The sequence below is a fragment of the Dipodomys merriami genome, unplaced genomic scaffold, assembly GCF_024711535.1.
Source record: "Dipodomys merriami isolate MVZ:Mamm:240054 unplaced genomic scaffold, mDipMer1.0.p SCAF_656, whole genome shotgun sequence".
In the NCBI taxonomy this organism is placed as follows: Eukaryota; Metazoa; Chordata; class Mammalia; order Rodentia; family Heteromyidae; genus Dipodomys; species Dipodomys merriami.
Genome location: NW_027206242.1, coordinates 86,863 through 110,045, shown reverse-complemented (window position 1 = coordinate 110,045; position 23,183 = coordinate 86,863). Strand labels below are relative to the sequence as shown.

Genomic DNA, 23,183 nt, shown 5'->3' with positions numbered 1-23,183 from the left:
GAAGAAAAATACAGAAGTCCAGTAGAGCTAAACAAAAAACAAAAAGAAAATTAAAAAAAGAAAGAAAACAAAGAAAGAAAAACACAAGCACATATGTATCCCTGAAATAAAAATTATAAGAGGAAAATAAAGTTACTAGAAAACAATATTTTTCAAAAAAGGTAAAAATTATAGATTAAAAATTTTTAGAAAAGAAAAAAAATTTGTAAAAAGTACCAAAAAGAAGAAGAAGAAGAAGAAGAAGAAGAAGAAGAAGAAGAAGAAGAAGAAGAAGAAGAAGAAGAAGAAGAAGAAGAAGAAGAAGAAATAGTTCTTTAATTTTTTGGGGGAGGGGTGGGAAAAATCTTGTATCTCCCTTGTGTCCTCAATCAGCCTCTTGTTGTAGTCTCTGGTCTGCTTTTGGTCCTGTGGCTTGGTTGGTTTCTTAAGTCAGTTTGTTCGAACAGGCAGAAAAATGCTCTGCTTTAACCAGTGTTTTGCGATCGTCCTCCCAGGGTAGTTCAATGGGAGTAGGATCTGCTTTGAGTATTACAAAAGAGGGAAATCGCTTTTTCCTCAAGTTTGGAGATACTGTGATGAGGGTAGGTTCTGAGTAGAGTTGAGGCACTTCAACAAACAGTAGCTTTTCCGGGGGATAGTTTGTGAGAAACTTACAGAGCCCAGCATAGAGCCATTCTCAGGGTTTCGGTTTACTTAATTTCAATTGATTGTCGAGGCTGCTAAAGGGAGGGACAGCTTCTGTATCTGATAACCCAGAGAAGAAAGCCACTCCTAGCTCTGCCACCCGAGCTGAGTGACTTTTGCCTGGGTGTAGCTGAGTCTGGCAGGTCAGGTTAAGTTCTTGTGACCTGCTAAATGACTCTAGTTTTATTCAAAGGCCTGAGTTGGAGCTAGCAGCTCCGTTGAGCTTTGTCGGTATCCAATATGGAGATCTCCGGTACTGGGGGGTGGGAGGGGTAGCCTTCCCTCCTCTGCTCCCTGAGAAGGAGTGAGGACGTCAGGCTTCTACTTACGCCGAGTCTTGGTTCCTGGGTTGTCTCTGGTCCGCAAACTGCAGGATGAAGATATCCCAAGGAACTCATTTTTATCCATATGAATACCAATGGAATGTGATGTATGTCATGATTGAATGGGCAATTCTTGAATGATTCTACGATAAAATTATATACAATTATATTCTAGGATACTGATTGATATTAATCAATACTTTATGAAGTGTTAAAAAATACTTTCATTAAAAGGAGAAATAATGAAATACCTAAGAATTGGTTGTCACATAGCATAGAGATGCCATTTTTTTCTGCCAGGACTGGGATTGCAACTCATGGTCTGGGTAACTCTGTTGCACTGTGTAGGAAGGGGAAGCTTGCTTTCTTGAAGTCAAGAAATTTAAGTCTGTTCTTTACGCCTGAAATCGTTCCCCACCACTAGCAAACATCCTATTTGTGTACATTTTAAATATATGATTTATATTTACATACATATATTGACTCCATATTGCATTCAGTGTAGTTATTCATTTTACCTTTTATTTTGTTCATGTAGTAACCAGTTATTTTATTTAATAGTATGGCACATAGAATATTGATTACATTGATTACATAGGATATAGGTCTGCATATGTATTCCACTTCATACCTGACACGCAGGATGTTCACAGAAAGGAAAACATGTGTCACCATCTGTTTTTTACTCCACGATTCATTGTTTGGGAGTGCAGGCATATGAACTCATGGCCTACAGGGCCAAATTCATGAATGATTGAGTGTCAACATGCCATCCTGGGACAAACTGAGCAGACAGGCATTTACCAGGACCTGAGATTGAGCCCCTTGGTTTGACAAAATAAGAACAGATTGGCACGCACATCGTAGTATGCTAATAAAAATATATATATTTATAGTGTGCCAGAGGTGTCTATCCATTATTCAGTAATATAGACCACATTCCTAACAATTCTTGGGTATTTATTATGCTTCCATATAATTAATATTATTGTTTTCATCCTTAATAAACTATTAATTAAATCAATGTCCTGAAATTATTGCGTCCCTGTAAGAAATACAAACAAGACCACACTAAAGCTCCCAGCACGCCTTTGTTTATTCCATCATTATTTACCATAGCTAAGATATGGAACCAACCCAGATGCCCCTCAGTAGATGAATAGATCAAGAAAATGTGGTATATATACATAATGGAATTCTATTCCTCCATCAGAAAGAATGACATTGCCCCATTTGTTCGGAAATGGAAAGACTTGGAAAAAATATAGTAAGTGAAATAAGCCTTACCCAAAGAAACCTAGCTCCCATGGTCTTTATTTGCAGTAACTAGAATATGTCTGAGTCAAGCAGAATAGGTCAGATAAGTTGATATTAGGGAAATGAACCCTAAGATATGTATTCAAATGTTTTTTTTTCTTTCATGGGCTTGTTTCTAATACATTTATAAGATTATTTCTTTGTTGCTTTGTATGTCCCTCCCCCATGGTATAACCTCTGCTTTAACTGTATTGATGTCGGTATAATTTCTGGAGGGGAAGGGCAAAAACAAATCGTTTAAATAGGGATACAGGTGGACTCATTGCAACAATAAGATGTACAAGTCATTATGTCAAAATCGAACTTTGCAACTTTGGTGGGGTGAGGAGGATTGGGTGGAGGCGTTGGGGGAGGATGGGAAGGGATGGATAGGAGAAACAAAGTAGGAGGCTAAAATGCTTGACAAGAAATGTACTCATTGTCTTGCACAGGTAATTTTAAGCCCTCTGTACAGTATTTTCACAAGAAAAAATAATAAATTTTAAAAAAGAAAAAAACAGAAGAAAAAAATCATGAAGATGTCATGATCTTGTATTTAATGGACTCCATGGACTCCACTCCCAAGTTACTTGAGCTGATATAAAACTTTGGCTAAGTAGCAGAATATAATTTTGTCTCAATAAAACCAACCAAGAAAGGAATTAAAAATAAACAAGAAAGAAAGACACAGTTGGAAATTTGGGCTAATTTTGTCATTATGTTTTGAGAATTCAAGTTTCCTATAGAAATGCAACTCAAATATAATCCTCAGTTGTGTTTTAAATGTTGTCTTAATTACATAACATTTCTAGTTGCAAAAGAGCTCATGATTCCCAACCAAAAATTTGAAAATGTAAGCATCATTCTGTTAGATTCCAAAGAAATGATGAAGAATTACAAAAGTCAAAGCCTGGAGAAATAGGAAAGTTCATTTAATATAGGACTTTGTAGACTTGCCTAAATTAGAATTAGATTTAAAATAGATAATTTTTGTTTGTAATTTAATATTCTATAGGATACTTCAAAATTCTTTTCAAATAAAAGATTTAATTTACAAATTCACAAATGATTCTGGCATTCTAATTGACTAGAGTAGTCTTTCAAGTGAGGTATAATAAGAACTTAGTTAATAGATAATTCCAACAGTTCATTTGTAAAATGATAATGTGAATAATCTAGACAAATTGTCAACAAATTGATGATATTAATTCATAAATATAGGAAAAGAGCAATCTTTTGAGACTTTGGTGTAACATGGTATGAAGAGAGTAATTGTGTGACATTTTTTTCTACCTTTACATAGCACAGGAAGTAATTTCTTAATTATGTACCTCTGTATACAATGAGAAAAGTGCTGTGTTTGAGGGGTTTTTAAATTTTGTTTTTGTTGTTTGGTTTGTCCTAGGGCGTAACCCCTGGCTTGGGCACTGTCCCTGAGCCTGTTTTTGCTCAAGGCTACTGCTCTACCACTTGAACCTCAGTGCCACTTTGGTCTGGCTTTTCCTTCTGAGTTTATTGGAGATAAGAATCCAAGGAACTTTCCTGCCTGGGTGGGCTTTCAACCATAATCTTCAAATCTTAATATTAAGATATAGAGATCTCCTGAATATCTATGATAGATAATATATATATATATATATATAGTAAAATAAATATAAAATAAAAATAAAAATAAATTCTATTTGCAAGTGTTCTGATCTCAAGAATACCACTGTTGGGAAAATGATGTAGCAAAGTTAAGTGTATTATTCTTTCCACAATAGGAAGGGCATCACATTAGCAAAAGTGTAGTATTTTTTCACAATATTGATAAACTAGTCATGATGTGAATTTAGGGAATTTTAATGTGCACCTTACAAGTTGGAAACTGTTGGGCTAGGATGACTTTATGGCATAAAAACTTGGGATTGATTGTCATAGAAATAATAGTTAATCTGATGAACAAAAGTTTACCCTTACAGAATTTTTATTGGAAGTGGCACTGTGGCTCAAGTGGTAGAGAGTTCACCTTGAGCTGCAGAGTGCAGGGACAGTGCCCAAACCCAGATTTCAAGCCCCACGACTTACCAAAAAAAAAAAAGAAATTAATTATTATAGTTACTTCATAGTTTTATCCTCTACAAGAATGTGTCTATTTTTTCTGTTGACTTTTAAATATGTAATGCCTCATTGAAAACTGCATCTATTGCAGAATTAAATAAAGTACAAACAGGTACTCTTTTGAATGTCTCTGGTATGGCATGTTCAGAATTTGAAAATGAGTAGTTAGTAGTCATAGGAATGTTGAGGAACAGATATATTCTCTCCTCTTAACAATTAGTAAGTTTTCAAAGTTAGGAGTTTCCGTAGAATTGAACGGTTTTCTGTTTTAGTATGAGACAAAACTAAAAATAATGTTTTATTCCAAATAATGCCAAGTATATTCTGAAAATATTGTATAGTTTGATAACATTCCAATTGATGTCTGATAAAGAAAGAGGTAATTCAAATTAGCAACCAAAATGTTCATTTTTAAAGGTAATAAACATAAAATAATATTTACTATACCAATACAGTGAACTTATATTTTATGTAGCTCATTTTTTAGCTTAATTTTATTGTCAAGGTGATATATAGACGGGGTTGCAGTAATTGTAAGCTATTGAATACATAACATGTCGAAATTTTTACCCCCTCCCTCATTTTTCTCACACTTTTCCTTCATCCCAATACCACTCACAAATTGTTATGTAAATTTCCAACATATTGTCCTGTGACTATTGCTATTGCATTGGTTTGCCTTTTGTCCTTAGTCTCGCCATTTTATTGTTCTGCTTCCCTTGCCAAATGAAGATAAATATATATACAATACAATTGTATTGTATTTGGATATTGAATCCAAATACAACAATGGACAAACCATAGGGGAAAACACAAAAGAAAAAAGAAATCACATAGTACATTAAAAACAACAACCACAAAGAAAAACCTCTCAGCATCATTTTATATGATCATTTATACATAGCTATTGATTCATTCTGCTCATCTGCTAAGACTATCAGATATTTCCTAGTTATTACAAATGAGGGAAACCATCAAATCTGTTTCTTTGTTTCTTGCTTATTTTTTTAGTAGGATTTTTCCATGTCTTTCCATTTCCTTATGAATAGAAAGCATAGAAGTACACCGTACATATATAACCATATTTTGTCAATTTATTCATCTACTGAGTAGCATATTGTTTTAAAACATGATTGCATGTAAGTATCACTTAAGGCCATTCAAAAATGACAGATGCTGCCTCAACAGATATACTAATATCATGATTTCTAGGTAAGATAGTATTTTATGGAGGTACAAATGTTGAGATACAGGATGAGTCTGATGTATATCTTGCACGAATTAGCCAGGAAGATATCCAATATCATGTAGGATAAAAATGGTAGTGACAAAATGTTTCCCTTGAGAAAGATATAGGAAGCTGTCAGAAGTATGAAGTAGTTCAGATAAATTTGAAGAATTTAGAAATGCAAGCTCAATTATGTCTCTTGAAATAATAATTATGTAAATTGAAGGGCAAAAAAATGGTAAGAGAATAAAATAACTGACAGCAGATCATTATCCCAAGTTAGAGTACAAAAAGACATAATCTATAACTTCCAAGTTAAAGAGATACCAATATAATATGTCCCACTTAATTTAGGTACATGCAAAATATTTACTTGGCTTTTCCCTACTTAAATGCTCCAAAATAAATGAACACTTACAAGAAAAGTTATGTTATTGCCATTGTTTCAACACTAACTGTGATCAGCCCTCTTTTTCTCACTTTGCACTTGGTAAATTGATGATGTTGTGGCTGATTAGAGTCAGAATTAGAGGCTTTTACTTGTACAATTATCCCAGAACAGTTTAAAGCAGTTTTCCGCCCAAGATATCCAACTACATTGTCTGAACCTGTACTTTGAACAGACCCTCACACCTGAGCACATTATTTGAAATTATACTTTAGCTTTTCTTGGCAAATTCTACTTTGTGCCTTTGTCTTCTTTTCACATTCCTTTTGAGTTCATAGTTGATCTATTTCCATTTCATCTGTACAAACTGCTAAGAACATTGTTCAACTACCACTTCTTGTTTGTAAACGCCCAGTCTAGAAGGTACTTTGTCCATGTTAAGCAATACGGTAATATTCACTCTCTGAGGAGAAAAGTTCCACAAAATAACCCTATGCCCACATTAAAGAATGTAGAATTTAAAGCATTTTGAGACAGTGATATTAGAATTGAAAGGCTCCTTAGGGACATTTTCATGGAGTTCATTAGTTTACCCAGGAGAAATTTAAATATCCACAAAATTTGGAGCTAATTAGTAAGCATCCAAATTAACATTAGATCCTAGATGTTGTGTTAATACAAGTCACGATTGTCTTATTGTTAAATCAGAATTCTTCACTACTTGACAATGTGTATGAGAAAGTGAAAGAAAAGCATTAAAGCAAAAGGTCTTATCTTGTTAGGCATTTAATCATAGTGGTGAGAGTAATGTCTGAATTTTTCCATTCAATAAAAGCTTGAAGTTTATAAGAACATTTTCCTACATATAAGAATTTGTGTCAGGTTGGTTGACAGTGTTATTTCAGCATGGAGATATACCTAACAAGATTTAGATTTTGATAGTGTATATGGCAATTATGATGTGTCAATTGCTATTGAGGCATTTTCTATTCTAAAGAGAAATCAATTCCAGGAGTCTTCAGTCACATCATTAAAGCTGTATGTTCAACCTAATACTTGGTGTTATTTGTCCTACATTTATAATGAGTAGGCTGATAAGATATCCAAACATATCTAAATATATTTCAATAAAATCCCAAACTGATATGCATAGATGGGTCACTAATTGGAACTGTAGGAGAAATTAGGCTTTTTTGTGCTGTAGTTCAATCTATAATCTCCTAGCTAAATAAAGTTTTCAAAAATATTCACATAATACCACTAAGAAAAGTTCATGACAGTTATATCTGTATAATATTTCTAAGGTCAGGATTAAAGCATTTGTTCCCAACATTTAGAATCAACAGGATCTGTTGAATTAATCTATCCAGAATTTTGTCCTCATATTCACATCTCAACATTTTATCAATATAACTTTCACCAAAACACTGTTCTTATTGAACTTGTCTATGCCCTTTTACTTTTCAAATCCAAATAGTAGGTTTCCTTCAATATCTTCCTGAAAATTCTTTCCTTCCTTTTCTTCTGTAAATCTGTGTTTATTCCTTTTTTGTTTCCTTATTTATCACTTTCCTCCAATCTTTTCCACTCTGGTACTCACATTCTTCACACTTTCCTCAGAACATTCCTTTTCCTCTTCCCTTTAATAATGTCCCTGATTTTATTATTTTTCATATTCGTTGTTATGAATATTTTGATGATGTCCAAACAGACCTATCTTTGCATCTGTTTAACATAAATCTTAGAACTATCAGAGAGTTTTTTCCTCTAAATCCATCTTTATCACCAAGATAAATCCATCTAAATCCATCCTTATCACCAAGAATGTAACTAACAGAGTTAGGAGACAGAGATGTGGAAAAACTTTAGATTTCCTCTTACTCTACCTCCATCCATTAGATAAGATGAATGATCAAGATTTTCTCAGTTTCTGTCACTAATGTAATTTCTATGTACTTCTTTTTATGACCCTGACACACCAGCCTATTGCAAATACTCATCACCAGTCACTCAGTCCTAAAACAACTGTTTACTAAGTATGCATTTCTCCCTAGTCTTTTCATATTGGTCCTCTCCATCACCCAATGAGTCTCCTTGTAAGCACACAGAGCGAAGAACTCAGACAAAAATTCTAGTACCATTAATTACTCACAACATTGAATGTTGGTCTTACATTTAATGGATGTAATCTGCCAGAAATATTGAAGAATATATTTGTTGACTTCTAGAGCAAGGAAAAAGAAAGTAAACAGTCCTTACATTTTCAACCTTAGCTTACAAATAAGGAAAGAGTCAAATTCAGTTTGTTGGTATAAAGTCAGAAATTGTTTCATGCAGAAATAAAAATAAATTTTAACTCCTGGCTCTGCAACTTGTGTCCTTTTATGGTAACTGCAGATAAGTAAGTAGTATTATGTAAATTGTGTCATGTATTTACAACTGTAATGAAGAACATACTCTTAATATATCATTTGAAAACATTGGTTATTGAATGGTATCTATATGAGAATGTTATTTGAACTAATCACACTAAGTTGAAACCTACATCTTAGTCCATCAAAATGTGGAAATAAATGATTTTATTTATAAGAAAATAATACCACCAAAAACAGTGAGTGTATATACGTTAGAAAGACTGCTGGAATAACATTAGGGTTTTTACTGTCTGTACCTGTTTATGTGATTGTAATTCTTGATATTCAAACTCTCCTTTTGTTATTCTGTTTTGTTTTGTTTGGTTTGGTTCGTCATGGGGCCTGGACTCTTGGCCTGGCCTTGTCCCTCAGCTCTTCAGCTCAATGCACTCTACCACTTGAGCCACAGTGCCACTTCCTGCTTTTTCTGCTTATGTGGTGCTGAGGAATCAAACCCAGAGCCTCATGTAGACAAGGCCAGCACACTGCCACTGAGCCACCTTCCCAGCCCTCCTCCTCTTATTCTTATTGTATGTAATCCCACGCTGTTTATAACTATGCATTCAATGTGGGAAATCCAGCTTCAAAGATATCTACGTATTTTTTTTTCCTTTTCAATCACAACATCGTCATTATCAGGCTACACTGTGGTCATCAGCCTCCCCATCAAAATTATTATTAGCAACATAAGTGCTAATTATTGAATGTTGGATATGTGTCTATGACTTTATTATTTGTCTTTTGATTAATAATTTTAATGTTACCACTGTGCATGAATCCATATTGAAATTTTGAACAAATAAAAAAAAACCCTAAACCATATCAGGTAGTTTGACTATGTGCTTATAACAAATTATGGAATAGATTTTTTGAAGCATTGCGATTTCCTAATCAGTATGAATTAACTTCTTCTCTTCCCCTAACTACAGAACCTTTTCAAGTAATATACTGTAAATGTTACTATAATATCATGTGTATATCTAAAATTCCCTTGAAAGTAATAAACTCTACTTTCTATTGAAATATTAGTTATTTTATTCTAGGAAACTTTTAGAAAAATAGACTGTATATCTTTGAAATGAAAAAGGTCAAAAATAGTAGCATAAAATTTTTAGAGCGAATCTGTCTTCTCTCTCTTTCTCTCTGTCTATATCTGTCTTCTCTCTCTATATATAAATGTTATGTGTAGAATAGTATATTTTTAGAGATTATTTGTCCTCAGAAATATATACATATATCTAAATTTATGTGTAGAATGATATACATTATAGTGAAACAAGTATCTCAAAATATAATTAAAATTAAAAAAAAAAAAAAACTTCATGAAATCAAGTGCCGGTAACTCACCCTTATAATAAGAGCTATTCTGGGTGCTGAGATCTTAGAATTGTTTCCGAAACTAGCCCAGACAGAAAATTACTTGTTAGATTCTTATCTTCAATTAACCACTAAAAACAACACCCACAACAAAAAATGTAGCACATTAATTTCACAAAAGCATCTTTTAACCGCTGTGAACATTTCTTAGAAACATGAATACATACCCCTGGAAAATGTTAAGTAAAAAAGTATAGAAAATTTACGTCCATGTTAAAGACATGATTATTTAGATTGTTTAAAATATTTAGGTAATGATTAGAAGTTAAGAATAATGATAGATACGTCATATATTGGGACTGATTTTTTATTCTATTTTACAATAGTAATAAAATGATATTTATAATGATTATATAAAATTACTCTTGCTTGGTATTTGAATTATCATAAGTGATAAATATTGTTAAATGATTTCCAAAGCAAAGGAGTATCAATACTTTTTTTTAAATTTAATTTAATTTTATTTGGGAACATACTGTTCAGAGGGGTTACAATTACATGGGCAGGATAATGCGTACATTTCTTACCAAGCATTGCAGCCTCCTCCTTTGGTTTACCCTTCACATCCCTTCCCAGCCTCCCCCCTCCCCCCCAATCCCAATCCTTCTCCTTCCCCCCCTCCCCCTCCTGCACCGACGTTGTAAAGCTCGTTTTGTACATGACAATTTGTACTTCTCATTGTTGCAACAGGTCCATTTGTATCCTTAAACAACTGGTTTTCCCCCATCTCCTCCATAAGTTATACTGACATCAAATATAGTGAAAGCAGGGGTTATACTGTGGGGGAGGGACATACAAAGCAATTGAGAAAATGATTTCAAGGCTGGTTCACTCTAAGTCTATATTTGTTTTCTTGTTCTAGTTTTCCTATGTTAGTAGAAACTAAAATTCCAAAAATTTAATGGATATTGGCATTTAGGAATATCTTCACTTACACTAATATTGGAGTCCCTTCAGTGGAATTATTTTATTTCATTTGTTACTTTCACAAATAAATCAAGATGATTGTGTATTTTGTTATTTTCACTGCTTTTGGCTCTTATCTTGAGAATACATTTTTCCTAGAAAACTAGAGATAAGTAATTGGATTGAGCATGTAACATATGACTTTCATAAAATGCAGATGCATAGATTTGTGTCTTTTGTCATTTGCTAAAAGTTTCTTCCAGAAAAGTTTCTCAATTACTTAGAAGTTTTACCCCTTCCCCTCCACAATTATACTGACATCAAATACAGTGAAAGCAGGGGTTATACTGTGGGGGAGGGACATACAAAACAACAAAGAAATAATCATAAATGTGTTAGAAACAATCGCATGAAAGAAAAGAAAACATTTGAATACCTACCCTCGGGTTCATTTCCCTAACATCAACTTATCTGACCTTTTCTGTTTGAATCAGACATATACTAGATATTGCAAATAAGGGAAACCATGGGAAAACAATAGGGATACAGGTGGACTCATTTCAACAATGAGATGTACAAGTCGTTATGTCGAAAAATGAACTTTACAACTTTGGCGGGGGAGCAGGGAGGATTGGGTGGGGGACAGGGGGAGGATGGGAAGGGATGGGAAGGGGAAACAAAGGGGGAGGCTACAATGCTTGATAAGAAATGTACTCATTATCTTGCCCATGTAATTGTAACCCATCTGTACAGTATTTTCACAATAAAAAATAATAAAAAATTACTTAGAATTGATGCATAATTCCTAGGTATTCCAGTTATCACATATACTTTTGGATTGAGTTATCTCTGTATAAACCCAAACGGACAAAATACCCTCAAAATAAACAGAAATCACATCTTTGTTTTAAATGCAGTAGTTTACAATGAGTTTTTAGCCAACACCAAAACATCTTTTTAGCTATTCTGCATTTTGTGTGAAGAAGTTTAACAATAGTTTTTTTTTTTCCTGACTTGCAATTCACTTACAACATATTATCTCCTTTTATTGTATACATTTTAGTGCTTTGGAAGTGAATTGTGCCTTCATAGGTTTTCAAAGCCCGATTTTCACAAACTTGCATTCCTTCAAATAGAAATGCTGTATATTTTAGAACAGACATTAAAAATAGATATAAAATTCAGTTACAGGAATTTGCCCAGCATACATCCTCTGTAGTGTGTCTTTTCAAAAACTTTTTTTGCGGATCATTTCCAGGGTCTCACACATACTATTCAAGTTCACTGTCAATTAACTACATTCTCTATCCAAAAAAGTTTTTTTACTTCTGTTTAATACATTCATAGAAGTGTAATGCCTGGATCCTATAAAATTCTCTTTCACCTTTTGAAGACTTGAAATCTTATTTGCTAAAATGATTGTAGTATTATACAAATCGATCACTATCAGAAGTATATCAATTTCTCCACAAATGCATTACTATATTTTGTGTCCTCTTTTAATATTATGGACTTATTAGTGAGTTTTTATTATTTCTTAGACACTAAAAAGGAGCTTATTTCATATGCTCCTCCTATTGACTATTAATCTGCATGTTATTTAATAAAATATACTATTCAGGAAACAATTTTTATAGAATTAGAAGATATAAAAATAATTAAGTTTCAGGGGCTGGGAAGGTGGCTCAGTGGTAGAGCGATGCCTTGCATGCCTGAGGCCCTGGGTTCGATTCCTTAGCATCACATAAGCAAAAAAAAAGCAGGAAGTTGCTCTGTAGCTCAAGTGGTAGATTGCTAGCCTTGAGCTGAAGAGCTGAAGGACAGCGCCCAGGCCCAGAGTTCAGGCCCCACAACCGGACCCATCCCAAAAAACACTTAAGTTTCAGAATCACTGTAGCATTAATAATGTAGCATTAACAAATATATGCCCTCTATCTGTTGGATATGGTTTCGTTTCTGTTATAGTGTCCTTGGAATTATGAAAGGTTATCACTTGATATAATCCAGTTCTTGCTTCTCTTTAGCTACTAATGTTTTCCATGTCAAATTTTTAGAAACCTTTACTAATCCGATGTCATGAATTTTTACATTTATGTTTTACAGGTTTTTACATCTCACATTTAGTTTGATAATCATTCTTTGTAAGGTTTGAGGTAGGCCAGGTGCTGGTGGCTCAAGCCTGTAATCCTAGCTACTGAGGAGGCTGAGATCTGAGGATGGTGGTTTAAAGCTATCCTGGGCAGGAAAGTCCATGAGACTCTTATCTCCAATAAACCACTAGAAAACTGGCAGTTTTGCTGTTGCTCAAGCGGTAGAGTGCTCACCTTGAGCTGAAGAGCACATGGACAACTCCCAAGCCCAGAGTTCAAACCCCATGACCGACATACATACACACAAAAAAAGGATTGAGGTAATATTCTAAGATCATTCTTTAAATCTAGAGAGGCAATAGTGCCAATACAACCATTTAAGATTCTGTTTTTATTTCATAAAGTCTCATGGCATCCTTTTCAAAATCTGTGGAACATAAAACTAAGAATTAATTTTTGAAAAATCTGTTACCTTCTTCTATGCGTCTGTTCTTATAATAGAACTAGGTTATCTTCACTAAACATGGTAATACAATTCAAAGCTTGTATGAAGGCTCAAGCTACACCATTTTACAAGATTGTTATGAATTCCTTGAATTTACATACGGGATTATTGAGCAGGTGGACCAATATTCTCCAGAGATATCTGGATGTTTGATAGTCACTCATATTTTGCACCTTGTGGAAACACAAACCCCTGATATTATATATAGATAAATGTCTTTAGAGATTGCTCAAACAACTAAAATTAATTTAGGAATGAGTTAAGATTTAGATAACATTATAGCATAATAAAGCTGAATGATAACGACTTGAGCTGTACTGCAGAAGAGAGAGAGATAGGGAAGAATGGTGGATCACATAGGAGCTGTATGTCATTGGTATTGTTTCAAAAAACAGAAAGATTTCAGAGAAGAGAAGGAGAAAAATAAAGTGTCCTGAATCAAGTTTCTTTTTAATCCACCTGATAGTTTGGACTGAAAGTCAGATAACATGGAAAAAATAAAATAGAAAACAAAGCATTGTATAGAGCTGTTACAATGTAAAAATGTTGTAATAGGAATATAATTCATTTCCAAAGAAATAAGAGAAAGAATAAAACTAACAATTGCTAATGTGGATAGAAGATGGATCACATTTTATCATATATAATTTTGGAAAAGCATACTAGGAATGAAAATTTTAAAAAGTCATAACTTAAAAAACAATTTGTATTATAACTAGACAGTATAGTTCAGTAATAAAACTTTGGCCTAACATATGTGAAGCAATTGTGTGATCTCCCAAGCATTACAAAGTACACACAAAGCACACACACACAAAACCCACATAAACACACACACACACATAACACATACACACATTTGGAATATTGTTATTATCATATTAAACAGGGAAAATTATCACAAACAGTAAAAGTATTTTAATATATGAAATCATAATATTGCTCATACTATTAAAAGTTTAGTAGAAATAAAACAGTCACAAGATACTTGGATTCTTATAGATTAAGTAAATTTAAAATTAAGAAATAAAAGACATGAGAAATTTGCAAACAAGTTTTAAATAATAAACATTTTGAAACATGTATACTTTTATTTTGATAAAAGATTGATGTTACTGGTGTTTTAACTCAAGATTTAGTATATGATAACCAGGTGCTCTATATCTTGCTAGGCATGGCTATATCTCTAATCATTTCACTCTGGAAATTTTATAAGGTCTCAAAGTTTCCCAGTCTTTCCCAAATTACAAACCCTATTTACACTTCCCACCATAGTTAGAAAAAGGAAACCACAAATCACTATGCCCAGCTCAGTTTTTTTTTTTTTTTTTGGTCGGCCGTGGGGCTTGAACTCTGGGCCTGGGCGCTGTCCCTCAGCTCTTCAGCTCAAGGCGAGCGCTCTACCATTTGAGCTACAGCACCACTTCCGGTTTTCTGGTGGTTTTTATTGGAGATAGGAGTCTCACGGTCTCTTCGTGCCCGGGCTCGCTTTGAACCGAGATCCTCAGATCTCAGCCTCCTGCGTAGCTAGGATTACAGGCGTGAGCCACCAGCGCCCGGCTTCCAGCTCAGTTTTTTTTTTTTAATTCAAGTATAAATATTTCCAAAAAGTGACCATGTAATGCAGCCTTTTTAAATAAAGTATGTGCTTCTTGAAAATACAGTATTCATTACCTGAACAAATATGTTTAGAACTTTAAGAAATTAAATTTATTTAAATTCATCAACCATATAAAATTTAAGAAAATATTTTTTAAATATTCACATGTTAACTGTTTTGAAAGCAAAAAATGTATCTCTGAATAATTTACATATGTTAAAATTATGCAAAACTAAATTAACTAATCCTATAACTCTGAAAAAAGAATAACCCTAAAGAAACAAAAGAAAATAATTAAATTCAAAATTTAGAAAATAAAATGAAGTGTACTCTTTAGTTGACTTAAATAACTGTAAGCCCTCTGTATATCAAGTTTATAATAAAAAATGCATGAAGAAAGAAAAGTACCCATTGGTCAATATCGACAGGAAAAGCATCAGTAGTTTTATTTTGAGTGTGCAAAAAAATCAATGGAAGCGATAAATATGTTCCTTCCATAATAAATGTACTCATTACTTTATTTAGATAACTGTATCCCCTTTGTAAATTACCTTTACAATAAAATTAAATTGAAATTAAAAATAAACTAAATAATATACCAATTAAGAATTCATAGAGAGCTAAGAAGGTGGCTCAGTGGTAGAACTTTTGCTTTGCATGTTTGAGGCCCTGGGTTCAATTCCTCAGCATCACATAAACAGAAAAAAAAACTGGAAGTGGCACTGTGGATCAAGTGGTCGAGTGCTAGCCTTGAACTAGCCTTGAGGAACAGCGCCCTGGCCCAGAATTCAGGTCCCATGATCTGACACCCCCCCAAAAAAAAACAGAATTACTAGAAACCATTGGTTTAAAACTTTTTAAAAAACTGCCCTAAGTACCCAAGTAATATAATTTGATGATACTATTTAAATACTTCAACTTCAGCAGAGAAGCCAAAAGTTTAAAAACTGTTACATAGTAAATTAATAAATCTGAATATATTACTATTAATAATAATCATAAGATGAACTTATAGTAGTAGCCAAATAGGTAAGAAATGAGGCAATTTGCCATTCGTTGGATTTAATATGTGAGAAAGAATTTTCTAGGTTTCTTAAAATATATAATCAGTTTAATGAAGAAACTATTCTGTCACATCATATGATAATTAGATGAAGCTGATATTAGAGCAAAGAGCAGATTGTACTAAGTTTTTGCATGTTAAAGTATATGCTTATTTTGGTTGTGGGAAATTGTGTTCAATTTGGGTATTGTTTTTGTAGAGTGGTGCCATATCATTGGTTAATTTTAGGATATGGGTTCCCTTTCAGAAGAACATGCATCTGATCTGAATTTTTAGCCTTCCCATTATCAAGGGTATAAGGGGTGCACACCAAATTGTCTTGCTTCCTAACTTGGCTGGCCTGGATTCGGCAGCCCTTCCAATCTTAACATGTAGATAGTGCAGGATGGTGGAAATGATCCAATGCACCCAACTATATATTGAGAAGGAAGTCCACTAAACTTTTGGCCTGGGTTCTATTCTCAAGCCTCCTCAGTAGTTAAGAGTTCAGATGGGAGCCCCTGGTGCCAAGCAATAAGAGTATTTCTTAAAGCAACTAGACATATATATGACTTAGGCATGTGAACACCTCAGGACAAGAATAAAAAAGCAGTGAAGTATAGAGGACAGGCCCAATTTTAACTAGCTACTTGGAGGCTGAGTAAGATTAGCTAGCTACTCTGGAGGCTGAGATATGAAGACCACTATTCAAAGCCAGTCCAATCATGAAAATACATGCGATTATCTCCAAAAAACCAGAAGTGGAACAATGCCTCAAGTGGTAAACCACTATCCTTGGACACAGAATCTTAGGGATGATGAATGAATAAATTAGCACTTGCACATGAGCATGCGTGTATACACGTGCATGTACACACACACACACACACACACACACACACACACACACACATGAGTATTTCAATGCGAAGTTCTTTTTTTACCTTGCTGTACCCTATTTCCCTGTATTAGTTTTCAAATTAACAAAATCAGCTAAGCACCTATTTACATAGAACTCATCACGTTTCTCTAAAGTCAACTCTCTTTTTAGAAGCATGCTTTTATTTGACCCATATGTAAACTATTCAGGAGTTTGATTCTTCTCCCTCAATTCTGTAGAATTAGATGGTTGTTTAGCTTCCCCCTAGAAATACAATTTTGTGAAATCTTGCATCAAGCAACGTATTTCTTTCACTAGAACGCAAGCCTCTGTCAAACAATTAATAATAGGTTTTTCTTCTCTTTGCTTGCATCTGTAGTTTTATTATCTTCATAGATTTTATGATGATCTGTCTATGCATGGCAAAGACTGCTGTGAAAATAAAAAAAACCCATCACAGCACTTATCATTTATGTACCATCCATAGATATGAAGATGTTTAAATATTACTGAAATTGCTTTGTAATAAATCATGTTCACCTTGACTATCATGAAAAAGAAGAATTGGTTTCTCAGCACTTTAGGTAAGTACTTGATTGAAAGAAACAAAAGGACAAGTGAGGAACAACTCAACACATACATTCAAATGAAACAACACAACCCAAGAAAACAAATTAATTTAGTAGTCAAGAACCTGCAGGAAATGCAAAGACTTAAAACAACATCAGCTATCACAAACTTATGAAAATCCTGACTACATGGGAGTCTACTCTTGAGGATAGAGGTTAAAGCCCAGACTGGACAGAAAAATCAGTACACAATGCCATGCACCTGTTATTCTAAATTCCAGGAAGAATAACATAACATGGACTGAGCCCAAGGTCATACACAAGGATCTGAAAAATAATCAGGATAATTTAGAGCTCGGGACATGACAAAGTGGTAAGAACACCCATTTAGGGGGCACAAGACACTCAATTCAAACTCTAATATTTGGGTATGAAAGTAAAAAGCTATGATTTTAAATAATTGGAATAATTGTAAGATTTGAATATTTGAGTGGAAAAATGCATGAGAGAGATAGAATGAACCCACATTCCAATGCTTTCAACTTAAGTGAATATATTTTATGGTACTTCACACAAAACAGTGTTACCTTGCAAATGAGCATGGTTGTGCATTTGGGTGATGGAAATACTTTAATTACACAGGTGTAAATTAAATAGATTTTATTTGGGTAGATTGTTCTTCTTAAACTAAGAACCTGGATGATGTCCCAGAGATTTTTCTCTCAAGGCTACCGCTATACTATTTGAACCACAGTTCCAATTCTGATTTTCTGTTGGTTGTTTGGTGATAAGAGGCTCCTGGACATTCTTGCCCAGGATGGCTTCAAACTATGATTGTCAGATCTCAGCCTCCCGAGTAACCCGGATGCCAGGCATGAGCTGTCGATAGTTTTAATAATTTAGTAAATTGTACAGTTACTGAAATTATACATTATCATTACAACCTGCATAATATATGTGAGTATGTATATATCAATGCATATGGATAGAAATATTTTAACATATTTTTGTATCTACAGTACATTTATGAAATCATCCATTATAAAATAAAATGGAAAAAATTTAATAAGGAGCAAAACAAAGGAAATTATCACATGTTTCTTGTTGTTGAATGGAATACGAATTCAAGAATCAGGTTGGGAAAATCATCTCTACGTTAACAAAATGGATAAGAGCTATTAATTCCAATCCATCTATTTGCCCATGTTGTGCAACCTCACACATGAGTGTCAAAATAAAACCACACTTTTTGCCTTTGCTTTTAACTCACCTGATATAATTTATGGGTTAGATGAAGTAATCAAATAAAGATTAAAATAATATTATGTGAGGCTATGAATTAGAGCTGAACATGATTTTAAATATGATAATAGCTAATTAAGTTGCATATTTCTTACGTTTACTCTGTCATGTCCCTCATTCCCACATTAGGAAAGTACATAGAAGGTTCTCACTAAATTATATGTACAATTATGAGAAAAATGTTTTGAAAGAATATGGGCACAGTGGTGTTTTAGCTTATTGAGACCTGTAGGGGTAAGTGTGTTTTTGAGGACTTGCAATTCAATGTGATGAAGATGAAGGGAAGGATGTTCTTATTCTGGGTAACTGGATAGAGTATTGCTCCCACAAAGGAAGTGATGAATTATTCCAAAATGTAACAGTAAAATCACTTTCACAATCATGTTCACTGCTGCACTATTCACCGTAGCCAAGTTACGGAAACAGCCCAGATGCCCTTTGGCAGAGTGATGATTAGAGAAAGTGTGGCACATATACACAATTGGATTGAACCCATCCATTTTGAAGACTCTTACATTATTTGCAACGAAAAGGATAGATTTAAAAATATATTAATGGAACTAAGTCAGAGCCATATTTGGAAGCTAGAAATTTATACAAGTTTACACAAAAATATTAACCAAAGCATGCTATTTGCAGAGGAGTATTTCAAAGGTGTAATTTCTTATAAAATTGAACTTTACTCCAACAAAATGAATACCAGGAAACTATCACTTGGAATATGTGAGTGGAAGTCAAAAGGAAGGAATAAAGAGAGATATGGAGGAAGAGAGTGAAGGTATAATATTCAATGCAGATAGTATGAAACTAGAAAAAATTAAAGTGGGGTGAGGTTTGGAAGGGTGTGGAAAAGTTATATAAAGATCCATTTTACTTAAAAAACTGATATGTTGAATGAAAATTCCCTTATACAAGTATTTAAGATAATAAGAATATAATTAAAAACAATGGAGATATCTGATCTTAAATTCTATTTCCATCTCTTTTAAAAAATGAATTTATTTGCTCTATAATTTGATGAGAGGGATGGATTTTGTGGCTAGCTAGACCATTGCACATCTGTCTCTCCCTCTCTCCCTTTCATGGTTCTCATAGGTAATATGATTGCTCCACAATTATCCTAATTTATTTTGCTTTTATATTTTTGGTTGCATCATTTCACTTTCTGCTCTGCCATATCCCAATTCATTTACATAGAATACATTATTTCCTGTTTTCTCATTCTTAGAATAAGCTGCACAAGAAGAAAACACTGGTCCTCATTTTCAGTCTGTACCTTTAAATACGGAGGAAAATCTTTCCTCTGCTCTCTACCAATTCCCTACTCTCCAGTTAGAATAATTTAGAATAGTAAAAATGAAAAAAGAGAAAATAAATAATAGTGAAAAAAACAGATGCAGAAAATTCACCAGATTTTTCTGACCATTTCATCCAATGTGAACTATTGGGGAAATACATGGAGAGCTCATTCTCATTGGCACTCAAAGTCTCTGGTTAGGCAATTCTGATGAAGTTGAGGAACAAGATGAAAAAGTGAGAAATGGTATCAATTGCAAGAAAAAAATGAAATAGTATCCAAGCAAATTTCTTCTTTGTTCTGCTGAAAATAATCGCCTTACTACAGTGCAGAGACTACTTTCCAAAAAGGCCACTCATGTGATTACTAGGGATGACGATGAGTATACCCCTCTTCATCGAGAAGCCTACAGTGGACACTTAGATATTGTCCATGAGTTGGTGGCTCAAGGCAGATATTCATGTAATAACTGCGAATGGCTGGACATCCCTGCACAGTACTTATACATGGAATAATAACAGAGTGGCTTCTTATTTCATCATGATGCAGATACCAATGGCCAAGTTAAAGGCCTCTTGACCCCCTGCATCTTGCTGCTGGGAATAGATATAGCAAAGATACGCTGGATCTCCTTCTGTTGAACCATTATATCAAGCCAGGTCTGAAGCACAACTTGGAAGAAACTGCATTTGATATTGCCAAAAGGATAAGTATGTATCACTACCTCTTTGAAGTTGTGGAAAGCTGTACAAATTGTTCTCCGAAGTCCTAATGGATCAGTTAAGTTTCTTAAATTTCAAAATTGCCAGTCCATCCTATGTTTCCATAGAAAATATTTTCACAATACAAAGCAACAGCAATACCTTACTTTAAAAATTCATGTATTCCATGGTATTCTTCCAAGTGAATTGCCTGACATTGATGTCAAAATATATTCGAGTTGTTTGTATACATCTATAATGATTTCTATAGAGTTTGTGATTTTTTAAATCAGAAATAATTTTAACTTATCTGTTGAAATGAGTAGTACAGAAACTAAAGATATTTCTGGTGCTTGTCTGAAAAAGTATATTTTAAAATATTTAGTATTCTGTTTGTATAATGTCCATAATCTATTTCATTCGCTCCTAGATATAATACTTTGAATTCGACATTGTTTTATAATCCATACATTCATTAATACATGTGTTCTTTCAGATTGCATTTCATATAGAAACATTTTAAGATTCTTTTAATTCCTAGGTCCTTATAGAATTTTATTTCTTTGGGATAAAATGACAATGTTATCTTATTTCAAAAGTTTTATAAAGGTTATGCTATGTAAAGGCCTTTCTAAAACGGTGAAGATTGAATACACTGATGTCAAATTAACTTTTATTTCTATGAATTACACATATTATTACTCTTGTATATTTGTAATCAACTTTTGAATAACTGTTTTTCATTTCTTGCATCTGAATAATGAAAAATATGGAATACTTCACAAATTTTCATATCATCCTTGTGCAAGAGCCATATAAATCTCTGTATTGTAATTCGGGTAGACGTGCTGCTGAAGCATGTAGTATCCTATAAACTTAAGTAATTAATGATGCAATCTTAAGACAGGCATATATCCTTGGTTGCCTATTTGTAACAAGGAAACCTTATTGTTCCCAAAATTGCTATTCATCTTATTTCTGTAAAATTCTGTGTATGGTGGAAAAAACTTATGTTGTTTGTTCGATTGCTCACATTTGCAAGTTTTTGTAAATGACTACTTTAAGTCTTTTTCATTTGAAATTTGATCATACTTTGAAGCCTTTATAGATAGGTGCAAAGGTGATGGATTTTCAAGTACTTGTTTATTAACTGATTTAGCTTTGTTGAGCTAATGGATTCAAAGTAAGCCTTGCTTAGAGCTACTTCTAAACTTCTGCAGCTTAAAATTTCCCAAATGAGGTCTTGCTGGCACAAATGTTTCCTTGACCTTTTACCCTTGCTTCATGTAGGAACAGCCCAACCAGAATGTCTTACCCTGACAGCATATATTGTCTTACTGGAGCAAAACTAATCTTAGTTACAAGGGATTATAGAGAGACGAACAGTTCAGACAGAACTGTTCGGACTAGAAGGTATTTTTTCAAAATATAACTGCTTATTACACCCTACCATTTCAAAAGTAACTAAAGCCAAGAAGGTGAAAATATTGTTCATATGCATGATTACCTAATGTCCTGGCCTGACTACCATCCAACCAAGCAGGAAGTTACACCACTGATTTTCTATCACCAAATATATTCCATAGCTCCAGGAGAAGTCCATATGTTTCTCCTCGTTATTAGGCCTTAAATTGGTAGTTTTTTAATCACAGTGTTTCCTCTCGCCTCTAAGCTGTACATCCCCGAATGGTAAAGCTTTAGTTCTAATTCTACCAAACAATGAGGTAGAGGTAATGGAATAATACTTTAAAACAGTTGCCTTTGATTCCCTAACCACAACAGAACAATGCAAAACTTTTTCTTATAGATAATTATATATTTTATACGTATATGTGTTGATTTTATATTTCACACAGTGGATCTTACTAGAATTAATTGATAATTTGATAAATTAATTCATATTATTCCAATAAATAGATTGGAATATAAATAATCAGGATTAGAATATATATTAGAATATAAAAAGTATCAATGCAAGGTTTTCGGTATAAACTTGTGATACTTTCTAAGTGTTCTTGGTCTTCTGAATTCACATGGTAAAAAAAAAATGTTGTTTTCCTCTAATCTATAAGGGATTTTACTCTGCTGCTCTGTTTATTGTTTTAACTCGCTGGTCCCAAATTGTTTTTCTCCATATTTCTGAAGCATTCCTACTGATTATACTCAAATTTTGCTGATATGGTGTCTAAAAGGTATTATTCTTCTACAGGATCCATGGGTCCTAGGATCCCAGGTCCCAGTTATCCGCCTCATCAGATAACTAGGGCAGAAGTTCCCACCTATGCCCATGCAACATGCCAAGAGAAAGTAATTGAAGACCCATCTCAATTTCTCATTTCTTATATTTCAGGGCCCCAATTCCTTGAAATGCAGGAATTAGCAGTGAGCAATTGGGAAATGCAAGGCAACTTAAAATGCAAGATGAAATCACAAAATGTGAAAGTACAGTAATTCAAACTTTCAGTTTTCAGATGACCATGC

General features: G+C 33.6%; 1 pseudogene; it reads right to left on the bottom strand.

Moving 5' to 3' along the window:
- Window positions 1–21,465: 21,465 nt before the first annotated feature.
- On the bottom strand, window positions 21,466–21,562 carry LOC138815670 (U6 spliceosomal RNA; annotated as a pseudogene).
- Window positions 21,563–23,183: the final 1,621 nt, after the last annotated feature.